Source organism: Podarcis pityusensis, assembly GCF_964106645.2.
Source record: "Podarcis pityusensis genome assembly, chromosome: 9".
Classification (NCBI taxonomy): domain Eukaryota; kingdom Metazoa; phylum Chordata; class Lepidosauria; order Squamata; family Lacertidae; genus Podarcis; species Podarcis pityusensis.
The window spans coordinates 36,363,371-36,382,035 of NC_138034.1; the positions used below are offsets into that span (position 1 = coordinate 36,363,371).

At 39.3% G+C, this 18,665-nt stretch overlaps 1 protein-coding gene across 1 annotated transcript in view; it reads left to right on the forward strand.

The window, feature by feature from the left end:
- The window catches only part of PDGFC (platelet derived growth factor C), a 106,682-nt gene that overhangs the window by 39,115 nt on the left and 48,902 nt on the right, over nucleotides 1-18,665 (forward strand). The gene's annotated exons all lie outside the window — the stretch shown is intronic.

Below are 18,665 nucleotides of genomic sequence, written 5' to 3' on the forward strand. Positions count from 1 at the left end.
CAACACCTTAAAAAGAAGTTATCTGGCTTGTGGCCTATGTGGAAAAGTATACCTAGTAACTTAGTGAAAGAGACAGGGATTTATTCAGATGTACCTAATTGACAATTGGCCCACAAGGGATGTTCAGATATATTTTTAAGTATTTTATCTCCAAACACAAGAATAAAAATGTATGATTTCAAACACATGCATACCATAAAGTTTTCAAAATGGATATCAATATGTCAAAACTTAACATCTTTGCTTGCATGTAGTTTTGTTATATTGGCATTGTAAGCCATATAGAAACATTTTCTGCCTGAGTTGCTCATTTTGGGGTTGCCCATAGTGCATGAAGGGAGAAGAGAGAAGGAACACTGAATTATCAGGACTAATCTCTATGGAAAGATTGATCAGATTAATGCATGCTTATTATGACCTTTTAGTAATCAGAGTTGCATGATGAGTATTTCACAGATTTGTTGGGAAAGTACTAAGAATAGCAAAATATTAAGAAATAGTCAGGCTTACAAAGAATGAAGTACATCTGTGAGAAAAATATGCTTTCATTTACAGATCAAATACATAATTAGTTTAATGTAGGAAAAGGTCCCATTCCAGCAACTGTCATGTAATTAATCTTCTGAAAGTGTAAAATGACACACTACATAATCTAAACTGACACTGGAAAATGAGAGGCTATATTCATACACTGAAACTTTGAAAAAGTAGCATGGTAGCAAAGCTGTGCTGATGATTTTTTAAATCTCCAAATATTGTGGTTTACAAATATTTGATGCTAGGCACATTAAGCAGTTTATGTATATTGATCAGTGTTAAATTATGTACATGATTCTCTAGAAATTTATATATGTGCTGTCGTCATTATCATCATTTAAGTAGAAGACGAATCTATTTAAACGTATCTACTCTTCTTTCTGGGATGCGGGTGGCGCTGTGGGTTAAACCACAGAGCCTAGGGCTTGCCGATCAGAAGGTTGGCACTTCGAATCCCCATGGCGGGGTGAGCTCCTGTTGCTCGGTCCCTGCTCCTGCCAACCTAGCAGTTTGAAAGCACGTCAAAGTGCAAGTAGATAAATAGCTGGTGGGAAGGTAAATGGCGTTTCTGTGCACTGGTCTGGTTTGCCAGAAGCAGGTTAGTCATGCTGGCCATATGACCCGGAAGCTGTACGCCGGCTCCCTCGGCCAATAAAGCGAGATGAGCGCCGCAACCCCACAGTCGGTCATGACTGGACCTAATGGTCAGGGGTCCCTTTACCTTTACTTACTCTTCTTTCATGCTCATTTCAGCTAAATATATTGCTTTCAGAGTGAGAGGTGTGTGAAGAGTTGTGTAAGGGTATATTCTGCCAATGGTCTGTCTATGCTAGTCTCCCTGTACATCTCAATAGGAAGAGTTATAAACAGGGACATAGGAGAAATTTGTTTAGTCCACATTTTAAAGTCAACTGGCCTTATATGCCAGTCTTAAATTTATGTTCAGAATGCAGCTATCAGTGGGGTGACACACTTCTTTGAATTTGGCTATTTTATTTATTTAATTTGCATACCACTTTATCTTTTGGCAACTCTCAAAGTACCCGTATTTTTCGCTCTATAACACGCACCCAACCATAACACGCACATAGTTTTTAGAGGAGGAAAACAAGAAAAAAAATATTCTAAACGAAACAGTGGATGTATGATTTTTGTGGTTCATGCTCTGGCCACAGACATGTGATCTGACAGTGAGTTTGGAGTAGCCCAATGCAAAAATCCTGAGGATCCATGTGGATCCATGCTTTGTAACCACATTTTTGTACCACTGCAGCCCCAGGCAACAGTGGGTGTGTGATTTTTTTGGTGCAAGATAGCCATGGACATGCTATGTGATCTGATGGTGAATTTGGGGTGACCCAGTGCAAAAATCCTGAGGATCCATGTGGATCTGTGCTTTGTAACCACGTTTTAAGTGGGGAGGGAAGGAAAAGCACTCAAGGGACAAGGAGCACGTGTGGGGTGTGTGGAGAAGGATGCTGCTAATAATGCAGAAGAGGGGTTTAAGGGGAGAAGGAGCACGCGTGGGGTGTGTGGAGAAGGATGCTGCTAATAATGCAGAAGAGGGGTTTAAGGGGAGAAGAAGCACGCGTGGGGTGTGTGGAGAAGGATGCTGCTAATAATGAAGAGGAGGGGTATAAGGGAAGAAGGCTCCTCTCCTCTCACACTTTGCTCCTTTAAAGCAAGCAGGCTCTGCTTTTCTCCCTCCTCCCTGCTCATCCCTGGCTTAGCGAGCTGAAAAACTTTGCTGCTATTTAGCGAGCTGAGTGGGGAGGAGAGAGGGACAGAGAGCCTGCTTGCTTTAAAGGAACCAACCGGACAGGAGCCACTTACACTCGTGTAAGCGGCTCCTCTCCTCTCCTGCTTTGCTCCTTTAAAGAAGCAGGCTCTCTGTCCCTCTCTCCTCCCCACTCAGCGGCTCTTCTCCCGCTTTGCTGTTTCAAAGTGAGCCACGGAGGAGGGAAGGAAGGGGAACCATGGATCCTCTGCTCACGACTGCAGCAGATCCACCCTGCCACCCGTAGGCATTCCCTCCATAACACGCACAGACATTTCCCCTTACTTTCTAGGAGGAAAAAAGTGAGTGTTATGGTGCAAAAAATACGGTAGTTTACAAATATCATAAACATTACAAATAGAAAAAACAAAAAACAATTTCAATAAAATGATACAAACTGAGCAGCATAACAAAGTTCTTAACACAAAGTAGAACTGTAGTTCACACTCATAGCTGTTATGCATACATTCTGACACAGTGACCTTCAAATGTGTGTGTATTTAACCACTAATTGGATTTCAGGGAAATAAAATCTAAGTGAAGCTGATTGAAGAACATTTCTGTTCTCCCATGTTTAATGGGGCATGGTTGCAGCGACTACAGGTCTAAGAAGTTTTGTTTTGTCTACTTTGCAGAGTGGTCAGTGGTTCATTATAAAGTAACCTCAGACTTTGTAATTTCCTGTTGTTCATTTTGTTTAGCTTTGTAGCAGCAAATTTACATTTGGCTCCATTACAAAGTATTAGCATATGAATTTGAGCATGATAAGAGATAGGAAAAATAGTGTACTTTTTAATATTCAACAACTTTGTTGTTGTAGGATTGTCAAGCATAGTGCGACAAAAAGATGTGACAAAAGGGTCAGCACTGTTTTATTTTTTTAATGTAGTTGAAAATGTTCAGAATGACATGTAGATGCTAACGCATTCTGCTTACCTGTTCATCCATACAGCCAGGGTAATTATGGATGCTTATTAGTGGAGTGTTTGACTTTAGTCCGCATCAATGACTGTGACACTGAAACCAATGCTGGTAGCTAACCTCACAAAGAGTGTCTTGCTAGGTTTCACTATAAGAACTTGCTATAAATGTGCAATTAAAAATTTATGTAAATAAATGCACTTAGTTTCATTACTGGATCATTTTGCCAAACTGAAGTACAGTGGTACCTCTGGTTACGTATTTAATTCATTCTGGAGGTCCGTTCTTAACCTGAAACTGTTCTTAACCTGAAGCACCACTTTAGCTAATGGGGCCTCCCGCTGCCGCGCCGCTGGAGCACGATTTCTATTCTTATCCTGAAGCAAAGTTCTTAACCCGAGGTAATATTTCTGGGTTAGCGGAGTCTGTAACCTGAAGTGTATGTAACCTGAAGCGTATGTAACCCAAGGTACCACTGTAGTAGCAAGACAATGGTAGAAATCATAGAATCCAGAATTGTAGAGTTGGAATCTCAACACACGGTGCCCCATTCAGTTTCAAACCATTTCAGACCCTGCTTAGCTTTGCAAATATGCTTGCAGTTGTTGTTGTTGTGTTGTTTTTTTTTAAAAAAACCCCACTGCGCCAGTTGATATAATGATGTTGTCTTGAATAGAGCTTGGACATTTGCACGTAGAAGGGTGATTTGACTTTCCAACATAAATGTTGCACTTATGGTAACTTGGTCTTATAATGAAATATTTGCACAGCCTTTGCAGTGAATGGAACATTTTAACATGGAACTCATCTTCCAGCTGTCAGCATCTGGTGAATGTGTTTACAGTAGTTTCAGTGACTATGGCTTTTTGATCACAACAGCTGCAAACTACCCTTTCTTACCAGAGACCGACAATATGCAACATGTCTATCATTTTCTCAGACGGTACAATTCTGTCATCAAAATTTTTTCCCCCATTTGTGAGTGAGTGTAGATTTAATATGATGGATGGTGGCAGAAGTGTGTTTTGGTTATATTTTGGGGGTGGGAATCGGATGGTGTAGGAAATGGAAAGAAGAAGAAGGTGGCACTCCCAAGTGTTAAAATTATAGTCTGCCATTCAGGAGCAAATTGCCTTGGGTGACTTATTACATCATAGCACTGAACAAGAAGTAACACAACACAGAGTCCTCTGGAACCTTAAAAACACCTTTTAAGACATGCCACAAGACGCTGTGATTTTGCAGCAGAAAACTAACACAGCTCCTACTCTAGATTTTTTTTTTTAGTACGAGAGAGAGAGGAAAGCAGTTATTAGCACAGTATTAGTTATATGCCATTGTGATTCTCTTAACTGTCCTATAGTGTTAGATCTTAAGCTCATTATTTGGTTGTATATTTGGAGAAGAGGACAGATTAAGAACTTGAACGTTTTAAACTCTTGAGGGGTGTGTCTGTGAGAGAGAAAAAATAAATAGAGATTTAAGCAATGTTTTATTTGAGAATTTTTCTTCTGTTCCTCATATAAAGCTCCATTTGATGAATTGCATTGTTTATGTCAATATAATTTAAAGGTCTGTTGATGAGCAAGTTGGTTCATGTGTTTGTTTCACAGTACAATTTTGCTTCGGAGAACAAAGCCTTTTATTACCACCCCCATTTCTTCAGCACAGTTAGGTGTGTTTTTCTGCTGCTTATTTGAGTCTCTCTTCAAAGTAATTGCTTGTTCTGTGAACTACATTATACAGGGGAAAAGTCAAACCGAGTTTAAGCTCCCAAAATGGGTATCAAAATGTCTGCACTCTGGCAGTTGTAGGCCACAGGCCAATATGCAGACCTTATATTGCAGTTAACAGCTTCCCAATGATATAAATATTGAGTGTTAGAAAATAGCAATAGGTTTTCTTTTCAGCTTTCACTTTTACCTTATTTAAAGGTGTTCATAAACTCAGCATAGAATAGTGGAGCTAGTAGAAAGTGTTGCTTTGCTTTTAAGTTTAAAGATAAAGTTCACCTCCCCCCATAAGACAAATAGATTTTAAAACTGCAACCTGCCACTTTTTAAAGATTTCAGTCATTTATGTACTTAGATGGGAGTCCCTTATTGAACTCAATGGGACTTCCTTCTAGTTAGACATGCATAGTATTAGGCTCTAAAAAGGCATAGGTTAACGGGGCCATTAATTTTATAGAATTACAGATAGTGCTCAGAGTAGGTCGGTGTCAGTTCAAATTAGGTAAGTCTTGATTAGATACACAGGAAAAAGGTGACATACTGTTCTACATCCGCTTAAAAGTACAGTGGTACCTCGGGTTAAGTACTTAATTCGTTCTGGAGGTCCGTTCTTAACCTGAAACTGTTCTTAACCTGAAGCACCACTTTAGCTAATGGGGCCTCCCGCTGCCACTGTGCCGCTGCCACACGATTTCTGTTCTTATCCTGAAGCAAAGTTCTTAACCCGAGGTACTATTTCTGGGTTAGCGGAGCTGTAACTGAAGCGTCTGTAACCCAAGGTACCACTGTACTGATCTCAGAAATATCTAACGGCATGAAACATCATTTTCATTATGGAAATAAAGGTATCTGATAAATAAAAAGCATTTTAGGAAATGAGAAGAAATTTGAAATGATTATTAATCAACTAGTAAAAGGATGCTATCGGAACTATATCAATCTATGTCAAAAATAGTTAATTGCATAGATTGGTCAAGACCCATATCCAGCTTTTCCTCCAAGGAGCTTAAGACGGCATACATGTTTCCTCCTCCTCATTTGACCCTCACAACAACCCTGTGAGGTAGGTTAGGCTGAGTGGTAGTGACTGGTCAAGGTCAGGCAGTGAGCTTTCTGGCAGAGTGAGGATTTGAACCCTGGTCTCCCAGATTGTAGTCTGCATCAGAATCTATACTTAACTCTGAAAATGTGGGTAATTTGGATGGAGGTGTAATTCAGAGCATGGCAAGCCATGGCATTTTAGCAGAGGACTGTTAGTTTTTAGAGAGGAAGATCATTCTGTCAAACCTGGCAATTGCCTGCACTGGGAATACAGATCTGTCTGGCTTGTAATGTCTGCATGTATAATTAATAACATATAATTGCTCTTAGTTCTTCCACAGCTTGGAATGAAAAATGAGATCCTGCACATGTGCAGAATGTGTTTTTAGTTTAATACTGTTTTTGTTTAATCCTCGGGCAAAGCTCAGAGGGAGCTAGCAAATGACCCCAAAGAGGTATTTTCTAAGGTCTAGACAACACAATTTCATTTAATGCAGAGCGTCATAAAAAGTTAAAAAACTCAAGGATAGGGAGAGAGATAACAGAGACATGAAAACCATTTTCAGAAGCTGTAAGGAGTTTGGCTGATGTAACCATGACATTGATTTACCTGTATCAATATTCACCAACTACTGGAATTCCAGAATCCAACCTGTACAAAAAAGCAAGACCAGAGCATATCCTTTTAACACGTGCAGAGCCCAATTCAACCTTGGATGGGAGACTCCTATAAAGTTCTGAGCTGTGCCATGCAAGGTATCTAGAGATAAATATTGAACTTATACAGAATGATCAACCTAGCCACCCTGTAACACAACGTCCAAATTTATCCCTATCAGCTCAAACAGGAAATCACTTGGGCAGTTGGAAGATATCACACCTGCAGGATCGCTTGTCTATTCTCTGGATCTGAATACAAATTACACACAATCAAAGCCAGACATTGTGCATCCTCAATATCTGCTGTGGAGGGGGAAAAAACCATGATAAGTAAGACAGAATAAGTAATTCTGTTGATATTTACCAACAGAATGGTTGAGTCAGAGGTTTGAGGGATAATTGCCTCTCTTTTTCCCCACAGGGTGAAAGATGAAATATTTAAAATATATTAATTGTGCCTGCTGTTCATTCAGCATTTAAATTCATTCAGGAATTTAAAGTCTTCCTTTAGCCTTACCATGTCTACATTATTGGTCACTGTTGACGTCGGCAAGGGGTATACAAGGAGGAAACCCATTTGTACACCTGTGTTCGCACACAGACATGATGCAGAACCTCAGAAACTTGTGATATTTTCAGATGCAACAACTTCTCTCAGTTATTGATGGAGAATGTGAGAAATGTAGACCTTTTCTGCACGGCACTTATAAAAACATTGAATACAGAAAAAATAATTCAGGGTTTACACATCTGTTCTTTCGTTTTCTATTCTCTTTGATCTCTTTCAAGATTAAAAAAAAATATTTTGTTGAGAAGCAGGAATTAATGTACAAGCACACCCACATAGTTAAAATAGTTGTGCATTTTGGAACCAAGATACAGTCCCAAGAGCGTTCCATGTATGATTGTTTCTAAGGAATGTCATAGGATTGATGCTTCTGTCTTGACAGGATTCACTTCAGCTTATTGTCTCTCATCTAGCGAATTACCAGATTTAAGCATTAGCCTAGCTCCTGAGCAGGCTGATTCACATAGCAAAGAGAAACAGAGTTGCACGTCATCAGCATATTGGTGATGTTTTACTCCAAGCCTCCTGATGGCCTTGCAAAATGGCTTCATAAAGATGTTAAAGAACTTGGAAGACACAAGACTTTGCTGATGAGGTTCACATACATCGCTGAGGAGCACCCCACCACTATCACAAACCCTTCAAGAACCAGAAGGGAGGGAAAAGGTAATGTCAGAGGCAGTCTTGCATCCATACACCTCAAAATGGCTACTAACTACACCAGTCCTGGGACTAGTATAGTTCCTCCAGCCATGTCAATGGGATGAATTTAAAAATAAAAATATGGAGAAGGGAGAGGGGGAAACAGTCACACATTCAGCTGCAAAGAGCTAGCAAGTGGTCGTGTCTCCACTATGGTTTTGCTCCCACCATTATCATAGGATTGTTCTGCCATTAATACTACTAATAACTTATTTGTATCTCTATAGGATGATCAGGATGTTATGTTAGGCTGCAGCCTATACTTATCTAGGAGTAGGTTCCATTAAATCAGACATGTATTGAATTACACTGTCAGCTTTTTGCTGACTGCTGGGATTGTAGCAGCTAGAATTTTGTAAAATACTGCAAGGAGGACAATATGTGGTATGGGCAGCTATGGGATTATGCAGCAGTGTCCAAAATTTGAAGTTTGATTCATGTAAAGATGAATGGTGGGTGTTGAGCAGGTCTAATGAAAAATGTCTTAATTTTTCCTAACCTAAAGTTGGATGCGTGTAATAAGCATTTATTTCATATGATGTAAGAATGTATTGCTGTTTGTCCCCTTCCCCAATACAAAAAAGATAGGTCTACGTTTTTCTGTGTTGTGCAATATGTAGATTTTGTTCATAGGCATCTCAGATGCTGGTAACTATGCAACTTTCATGTAAACCTTTAAGGTCATCCAAGTGTCTTGGCATTCCTTTGCCCCAAGATAATACTGGGGGCCTTATCACCAACTCGGGCAGTCATCTAGATTTATATTTGGGTGGGAAAAATCCTACCTACCCTTTGTAGGATTCCCTTTCTTGTCACTGAAACCACCTGAGCTCCTTAACTGTCAGCATCCCTACAGACTACTATATTCTCTCCATAAAATTTGAACACTTGGATTTAATTCAGCTGGGTTTACTAACTGGAGCCAGAGCTATAGCAGTAATTAGCTCTTAAAGGGTATTTTTCATCATTTTGCAAACTGTGGACACAAGTTTGGATCCTGTGTTTACTTTTCTCCTTGCGTTCAATGTATGCAATTGAAATTAAATCTTGAGTTAGGTTACTGCCTTAATATCACATTACATACAACCTGTGTGTCCTTTTAAAATTGACCCTTGTTATCAGTTTTCTTTTAATTTACCATATATAGAATTAATACACTCCTTTGCTGAGGAGTATGCTTTGAGACTTTGAACAGACACAGGCCAGTTTTTGCAGCTGTGTTTTATGTGACATCTGGAATGCATCCACAGTACCAGCTGTAGTGTAAATGGAATAAAAGAAAACAATGGCAGATGAGAGGGATTCCAGTAAGTTGTGTCATCAAACTTATGAGGCTAGCCTAAACATTCAGGTATTGATAGGGAAATAGCTCTGTAGGCTGGAACTATTATTTTGCTAATTATTTATTGTTTTAATAAATATCTTCAAGCCCAGGCAGATTGTGAACTCATGGGCAGTGTACATAGGAATTTCAGAAGAGTGAGTGATAGTTTCAATCTTCAATTAATTTTTCAAGCTTTCCTTTCTTCAGAGGTAAATAACCATTAAACTCACAGAGTTGAAAGGAATCTCTGTGGACACTTGCTTTATCTGTGACTACAACAGTTTACCTGACACTATTTTTGAGATGCTTCCTTGCCAAAGGCTCCCATAGCAGCCCACAGAACAATTTCAAAGCCAACTAAACTACAACAAAATAAATATGTAGTATTATGAAGGCTACAGTGGTGTTTTCCTCTTGTTGTGATGGGAGTTTCTGGTGGGAAAATGCCACTCTAAAGAGTTCAGGTTTGCATCTGCTCCACCGTTAATTGGTAATGTTTTAACTGTACAATGGTTATCTTGTAGTTGTACAATTCCCTCCCTATCTAGACCTCTTGTACAAAATGTGGATGATAATCATAAGCAGTTAGTGAGTAATGTGTTTCAGAGACTTCAGCCAGCACACTCTAATAAGATCTTGTTCATGTTTCCCTTCATTCCCCCCCATTTCAATTATGTGTTATTTAAAACATAGTAATGGCATCACACACAATCAACAAAAGGATGTGGTGCATGTTTGCTTTCATTCAGAAAAGCTGAGGGCAGGCATTTGTTCACAATCTTGTTCCTTTCTCCCAGATCCTGAGAACATCTTATTAAACATATTTCATTTCTACATACATACACACTTCTACCCGCTGTAACCATCATTCTCAGATGTACAGATTATATAGTAGTTCCCTGCTTAGCAAAAGTCTTCTGTACTAAAACTGGGAAACATGATTTGGGGCTGGTCATGACTCTCTTGTTATGAAGATATCACTGTGTACTAAAGTTTGAGTTACAAATTGTCTCTACCCTCTGTAGGAATGAAAGACCAATTTTATGCTTCGTCATTAAGAGAATTGGGGAGGGGGGAGAGGCTTAGCCCCAAAGACCTGCTCTGACAAATTTGTATTGTGTTTTGTAATTGTTCATATCTGCTGTTACTTGGCAAATAGAGCTAGAGATGAATGTAGCCATGACACCTTCTGGTCTTGTTCTAGATACTTGTCAGCCTCCTCAGGTTGCACAAAATGAAATGCTTCCTGGAGGACTGAGGCCTACCATCTTCTCCCCTAGATGCTTGTCTTTCCTGGCAATGAAATCACTCAGGGCTGGATTTGCAGTATGAATATTGGCAGTGGTCAATGCATCATTAGATTTCTTTCTTTCTTTCTTTCTTTCTTTCTTTCTTTCTTTCTTTCTTTCTTTTGTCTTGCATCTACTGCTTTTTCATAGAATCATAGAATCATAGAGTTGGAAGAGACCACAAGGGCCATCGGGTCCAACCCCCTGCCAAGCAGGAAACACCATCAGAGCACTCCTGACATATGGTTGTCAAGCCTCTGCTTAAAGACCTCCAAAGAAGGAGACTCTTTTTGTTTGTGATTCCACCAAACTGGTTTCCATGTAAAGTTGGGGTACTTAGAGAAAGAGAGGAGGGAGGTGTGTGCCTATGTGAAAGGGGTGGGAGAGAGATGCACTTGGGCAGAGTGTGTGGGGGGGGGAGAGGTCTCTGTGTGTGGTCTGTGTGAGAAAGGTATGTGTGTCGGTCTGTGAAAATGAATGACTGAGAGGGTAGATGTTCTAAAGGGGGAGGGGAAGGGTGTTTGGTCTGTGTGTGTGAGAGAGAAATGTAATAATGTATGGTCTGATCACTATGTAGGTGGCATTTTAGATACCAATTTTCTAGATAGTAGAAAAGGTAGGTAGAGCTAAGCTGCTAAAACCCTGAGCAGATGTTTAGGAGGAGATAGAATAGAGTATAACATTTCCTATCCTGTGTTTGGAAATGCTTTTGAAGCAGTGTTGTGTGCATGTTGGGAAGAACCAACAGTGTGAGCGAGGAATTTTGTTTTTAAGGTTTTTGTGTGATCCTCAACTGTGCCGTGCAGTTGCTCCAAGTTAGGAATACAGCTTGCAAGGAGGGTGGCCTTCTCCAGTGGAGAAGAAGTGTGTTTGGCCAAAGTCTCTGTATGGTGCAGTAGGACGAGGCTTTTTCTCCAGTCATCTAGAAGGTGGGCTGGGGTTTACTCTATACTAGTCAGTTTCCTATTAGGAACTGGGTGGTTTCCTCAAATAAGATTTTCTTTCATGATTGGGGTGGAGATTAATCCATGCCTCAGGAAGTGTGTTAGTTTGCCAGTTCCTGGTTTCCTAATATGCATTGCTTTACTTGTCTAGGTGCAAATATAGGTGGATTATCTGTCTTTGCCAAGAGGAAATAGCACTTTGGAAGGGGCAAATGTTGATTAAATTATCAATGCTTTACTGTAGCCACCCAAGAGTCAGGCAGAGTAGAGAGCAAGGCAGCCTGCTGCTACGACTTATATTAACATGTAGGCCTACAAACCTATGAGCCTGTCTGAGCATTAATATATGCGTCAAGAGACCCTAAGAGCTGTTGGCCTGGTAGGTACTAGGGATAAGGGTTGGGTTTGCTTTAAAAAAAAGCAACACTTTGAACTTACACACACACACACACACACACACACACAGTCCTCAAAAAACCCCAAATATATATATAAAAATGGAAGGGTGAACTGCCTGAATAAGCAGTGATGTTGATGCAATAAATAAATAAAGGAGCCATACTTTTTGTAGGAAAAGATTAATAATTATTAAAATATCCGTGTTTATCCCTTTAACTGTAGCAAGGAAATCAAATCAGATAGGGCTCAGAATACCATGTGTGTATCTCCATATCTCGGTAGATGGCTATAAAATATGGATTTGTGTATATAAATGTCTAATATGCAATCTTTCTAAATCTCATGTAAGTGAAACAAAGTAACACTTTATCAAAAAGAGTCCAAAAGTATCACCAGGAAGAGAATGGATAGGCAATATGTGGGCTTTGACTCTCATGGCTAAATTGACAAGTACAAAAATATGGGTACTGATTTGAAAGTTTGCAATTGATTGTTGTGGGAAAAATTGTTGCTTCAATAAAATGTCATTTTTCAAATATCCTAGGATACTCATAAATATACGTAAAGTACCCCCTGACAGTTAAGTCCAGTTGTGGCCAACTTTGGGGTTGTGGCGCTCATCTCGCTTTACTGGCCGAGGGAGTTGGCATACAGCTTCCGGGTCATGTGGCCAGCATGACTAAGCCACTTCTGGCGAGCCAGAGCAGCACATGGAAACGCCGTTTACCTTCCGCCAGAGCGGTACCTATTTATCTACTTGCACTTCATGCTTTTGAACTGCTAGGTTGGCAGGAGCTGGGACCGAACAACGGGAGCTCACCCCATCGCAGGGATTCAAATCGCCGACCTTTTGATTGGCGAGCCCTGGGCTCTGTGGTTTAACCCATAGCGCCACCCGTGTTCATAAATATACAGTGTACTTATTTGTTTACAAACGTATATGTTAGAAATGATTTATATTTTCTGTATTCTATTTTACAAAAGAAATACAATAAGCAGCAACGATAAAAACCTTTCTCTGAAATGATTGTGAAAGAGAGTAAAAGCAAATGGGGGCAAAAATAAAGTTTACAACTATGTTTACTAGAGCTTTCCCCTTATATTAGAGCCCAGGAGGTTATGTGTATTTTCATTTGGTTTTAATGCAAATACATTGTTTTATTTTTTAAAAAAACTGCCATTAACAAACCTTTTGCTTGGGCAGCCTAGTTCCTGCCCCCAATTTATGATTCAGACAGAGTAGATTTGGCATCCAACACTTCATATTTCTTTCTTGACAGCAGTGCTTTGATGTATAGATAATACCTTGCTTTAATGTGGCATATTACAATCCCTTCTTGAAGCCTCCTACTTTAAACAGCTGTTATAGCTTTATGCTCTCTGATTTTCATTTTATTTTTTAAAATAAAACTGACTTTGTGGTATTCTGGAAATAAAATGTTTGGTTCAGTTATGTACGCAACCTAATAATTGTTTCAGATCTGCTCTTAAATGTTTGGAAATGCTCGGGATTCTTTCATGCAGTGCCATGGTGGATTGTGTAAACAAAAGTTAGGTATAAAAGTTTATTAGATGCTTGTGTTCTAAGGGTGATTCAGTCCCTCCTTCCTCACCCACATCCTCTCCCATAATGATAAAAGGGTTGCATTCTGCTGCAGAAGGTTGGTAATCAAATACAAGAATGATGTGCAGCTACCTTGCTTGCTCTCTTTCTATAAATGCTACTTCTTGTTCTGTGCTTTATGGTTGCCACTGGCTGCAGTCACACAAGCCAAGTACTTGGGATTATGGTATGTTTCTCCCTAACAGGGCAGGATTCATAAGACAAAACGGATTCTTAGTTTAAGATAGACTCATCATCATCATCATCATCATCATCATTCTTTAATCTCGCTTCATCTTAATCAGGCTTCCTCAACCTCGGCCTTCCAGATGTTTTTGGCCTACAACTCCCATGATCCCTAGCTAGCAGGACCAGTGGTCAGGGATGATGGGAATTGTAGTCTCAAAAACATCTGGAGGGCCAAGGTTGAGGAAGCCTGATCTTAATGTTGCGGAGTGGATTACAACTATTAAAACTCTTACATTGAAAACAGCGTCAAACAACTTACAATCGCAGGAATCAGATGAATCCTAAAGATACACATCTCACCTGTCAAAAGCCAGGATAAAGAGGAGTGTGTGTTTCATTTTGTGATCCTGGGTGCAAACATCATTTTAAGCTATCCACTTTCTGGCTTGTTTAGCAATTCATGCAGAAGGAGGAACAATGGGGCTGCAAGCACTGGCAAAGTTTATTGCACAATTTATTATGCCAGTGCTCTTAACTTATTGTTATATCAACACAGCCAGTACACATGAAAGAGAGGACCAAAACAATCCACTTCTGGTTGAATGTAGAGCTAAACTGTGTTCAGTTCATTATATTCTAAGTAAGCTTGTAAACAGCCACATTTCTGGTCACTGACAGTAATAACAAGTTGCTTCCAGAAAACAAGTTAAACTTTCCAAAAGTAGTAGCAGCAGCAGTTGTTGTTACATGAGGACTATATTTTTTTTTTTTAAAGCAATTTATTAGGTTTTACAATAAAAATAAACATAATAAGCAATATAACATTGATCTTAACATATTTTCACATTTTCTTTGGACTTCCTCACATCTCCCGCTCCCACTTTCATCGTTGTAACATTTTGTCAGCAATTTATCATCTTATTTAAATTCTTATATCCCTTCTATATTTCATAATCTTATAATTCTCAGAAGGAGCTAAATTTCACAGTCTTACTTATTTTCTTAAAAACTTCTAAATTTAGTGGTGCTCAGTTATTTTGATCTAGCATCTTATTTAGCATTCACTCAAATTGTTGTTACATGAGGACTATAAAAGACCTAACACTTCTATATAATATACCAGCAGGCTAGGGAAAACTGTGGGCTAGTATTTTCTGAGGATTTATTTGCAGCTCTAGTCTAGAATATGTCAGCATCAACTAATTGGTAACCAATCATTGTCTGGAAATGGCAGAGGCAGCTTGTGAAGCTTGCACTGTTGCTGTATATATGTAGATGGCCACTTTTAATATGGACAAATGAGGCCTTTCCAGCTTTTCCACATTCATATTTAAAGTGACAACCCATAGCTGATTTGGAACACACATTGTTGAAATTTCAGGCAATTGTTTTATATTTGTACAGCTCTCTAGAGAGAAACAATGAAGCAGTCATTGATTTCAGAATTTGTGTGTCCTGTTACCGTAATCCCGTTTGACAGATCTGTCATTAAAAACTAATTGAGATTAAAGCAGCTGGCCTAAAGAGATGTCAGCTGTAATGCAGGAAAGATGGTGGATTCCCTCCTTCCATTGATACAATAAAATGAATTACTAGTCAGTTAAACAAAATTGTTATAACTTATATACTAATAATGTTTTTCTTGCAGAAAATGCATTACAGTTGTTAAATAATAAGCAACATTAATAAACAGCTGTTGCATTGAGAACTAAGTACACTAAAATGATGCCAGTCATATGCAAACCCGTCTAGAATTATTGTATGGATTGTCTTGTTTCTATGGCATGCTTATTGCAGCACTCTCTCTAACACTACACAAATGAAAACTGAGAGAGACTGCCCTGTTTGTGAGCAGTTTGTCTTGGCAAACAGTAATGGAGCCAACAAGCAGAAAGTGACTGATAAAAATGGCTTTCTCAATATGACTCAATATGACAAAAGCAGATGACTCAATATGAGGAAAGGTGCAAGGAAAATGCCTGCCTGCCTGCCTGCCTGTATGAATACAATACTCAGGATAGCTTCCAGTAGGTCAAAAACACAACATTAAAAACAAAATGTAAAAAAATAAAGATGAAGAGGGGCACAGCAGATAAAGTCAGTGTAGTCTGTACTAAAATACATACAAAACATGTATGGAGTATATTGCATTTGTATAACCTGGAGGACATTGGTCCCATTTTACAGATGTGGGCAAGTGATTAACCTAAAATCAGTCTTGAGAAATCACTAGCCTAGGGGGAGCATGAAAGAAAGCTGCTCTCCTTCACAGGACAGTGGGGTTGTGGACTGGCCCCGCACTCTCCCGCGTGTAGTGGGGGCGTGACGAGCCCCCGGTGTCTTTGGGAGTCCCGGCCCGCGTCACACCTACAGCCAGTCAACCCGGCTGGCTGGGGTGTGTGGTTTGACGCCTTAGAGCGGAGGAGCAAAGTGGCTGTGTTTTCCTCTGATAGCTTTCATGTTTGCTTTTTCATTGCTAAGGCATGGTTGCTCTAGTTGTGTATAATGTGCCACATCACATGCACACAAAATGCCTAAATGTAGCAAATATTATGTATTATCTAAGGGGAAAGATTGTTGGGGAGCTTTGGGCTGAAATAGTTTTTCAAAAGAATAGTTTTTCAATAGAATTTGGTTTGGAATCACCTTGAGCTGTTACTTTATTGGAGGACTGTTATGAAACCCTGTTTTGATTGCCCTCCTTTTCTTTGAGGGAAAGCCAGAAAATAAGGTGAGAGTTGGCAACACATTTAAAAGTTACACATTTTAAGCTCATTTTGGTTAATTTTACTACCTGGAATCAAAAGGCAAGTTGTTTGTTTTTCTAGTAATAAACATGATCTAAATCAAGGGGTTGTCAAAGGTGAGCCTCTGTAGCAAGTAAAAACACACTTTTTAGTTAAGGATATTTTTAAAAAAGTGTTTCCCTTCCATGTATTGTCCAGAGTTTGCTTCAGATTCAGAATAGGAAATGGAGACAATCTTATCATTGGCTTAGGAAGTCACACATTTGAGAAAGGGAAGTCACAGCAGATGATCTGTCCGCATAGGGGGCAACCAGGATCATCTTTCCACTATTTCATTAAAAGTGGATGGAATGACAGCCAATGTGACTCAGCCAATGTGTGCATGCGTATCTACTTAGAATGAAATCTGATTCTGGTCTTCCATATTACTTTTTAAAATTAAGTTGGTGCACTGAGGAAAACATTTATAGCGCTGAGATTTGAAATTATGCCCACATCATATTTGGATAGGGTATATGGCATAACATGTCTGTATCCGTGGCTAGGGTGATGTTAAAATTCTTGTTCATTATGGACTGCATTCTTCCATATAGAATTCTTCTAGGGATAGATTTCTCAACAAATTATACAAACAGTTTCTATTTTGGAAATAAGGGAGAAAATCTGTTGTTTGCTGGTGGATGTGGGATAAATACTCTACACATGTTGTATCTATGTTTGGCTTGGCAGCCCAACACATCAGATAAAGTTTAATTGTACAGCATTGCACACTGATTGTAATGTGTGAAGATCTCTCATGTGGTCGCTGAATCTGTAACTGTGCCACAGTTTATCAACGCACACACAGAGCAGTGCAGTGTGGTGGTAAAACTGCAGGTCATGACATAGAAATGGTTTGCCACATCCACATGAACTGTTTCTTAGGAACAGTGTACAAATACTTTTCTTTGAATTAAGATAAGATAAGGAACATTCTTGTAATTCCTGACCATGCCTTGTAGGAGTTATTGTACGATGTAAAAATCCAAATCGTCACTTTTATACCACAAAACATAAATATTAGCCTGTGTTTTGCCATTTTTTAAAAAAATTCCAGTTCAGAAATGCTCTAAAATACTTTAAAATGCATATTCATTAATATATCCACTTCCATACTGTGAAGTATCTTTTTCATCTTTTATTCTCACAAATTCAACCTTGGCTTCATACCAAGGTTGATATACTTTCAGGAGTTGTCACCATAATCCTCATAGAATTATAATGAGGATTATAATGATTATATAGGATGACAATGGCTGTTTGTCTTTCCAAATATGAGGCCTGTTCTTTCTGAAATAAATGGTGCCTAAGGGGTAAGAGACCTACTTTGAGATTGACATGACTATACTTGCCCAGTTAAGGTTTTCAGCTTTTGTTTACGATAGCAAGGCTTATCTAATTCTGTTACCTGACATGATTTCAGTTTTCTTTGCTTGGTTATGGAGCCAATGTGTAATAGTGCTTTAAAGAAATTCCAAAGTGGTTTCAGTGATATATGCTGTACCTACAAAAGTTCCGTTGTCACTTGTTCTGAAAAGAAAAGCTGCTATTTGAATGGAAAGTAGGTTTTCTTTCAGTCTTGTAACCAGTAGAAATGACATCACTGCATTCCCCCCCTCCATCACAGGATTTATATTGGCATAATATATCTGCCTTTCAAATATTTCAGTCCTTTCTTAGCAGTATAATTTTATGCATGCTCTTTTAAAGTAAGGCCCACTGTTTTCAGCCGGGCTTATTGTCAGAGAAGTATGCATAAGATTGCATCATTAATCTTCAGAGTATCTCAGACTGAGTTATACTATTTGTCTAGCTAGCTCTGAATTGTCCACACTGACTGCTAGTGGCTCTCTAGGGTTTCAGACATACAGTGGTGCCCCGCAAGACGAATGCCTCGCAAGACGAAAAACTCGCTAGACGAAAGGGTTTTGCGTTTTTTGAGTCGTTCCGCAAGACGAATTTCCCTATGGGCTTGCTTCGCAAGACGAAACGTCTTGGGAGTTCTTGCGAGTTTGTTTCTTTTTTCTTAAAGCCGCTAAGCCGCTAAGCCGTTAATAGCCGCTAAGCCGTTAATAGCCGCTAAGCCGTTAATAGCCGCTAAGCCGTTAATAGCCGCTAAGCCGCTAATAGCCGTGCTTCGCAAGACGAAAAAACCGCAAGACGAAGAGACTCACGGAACGGATTAATTTCGT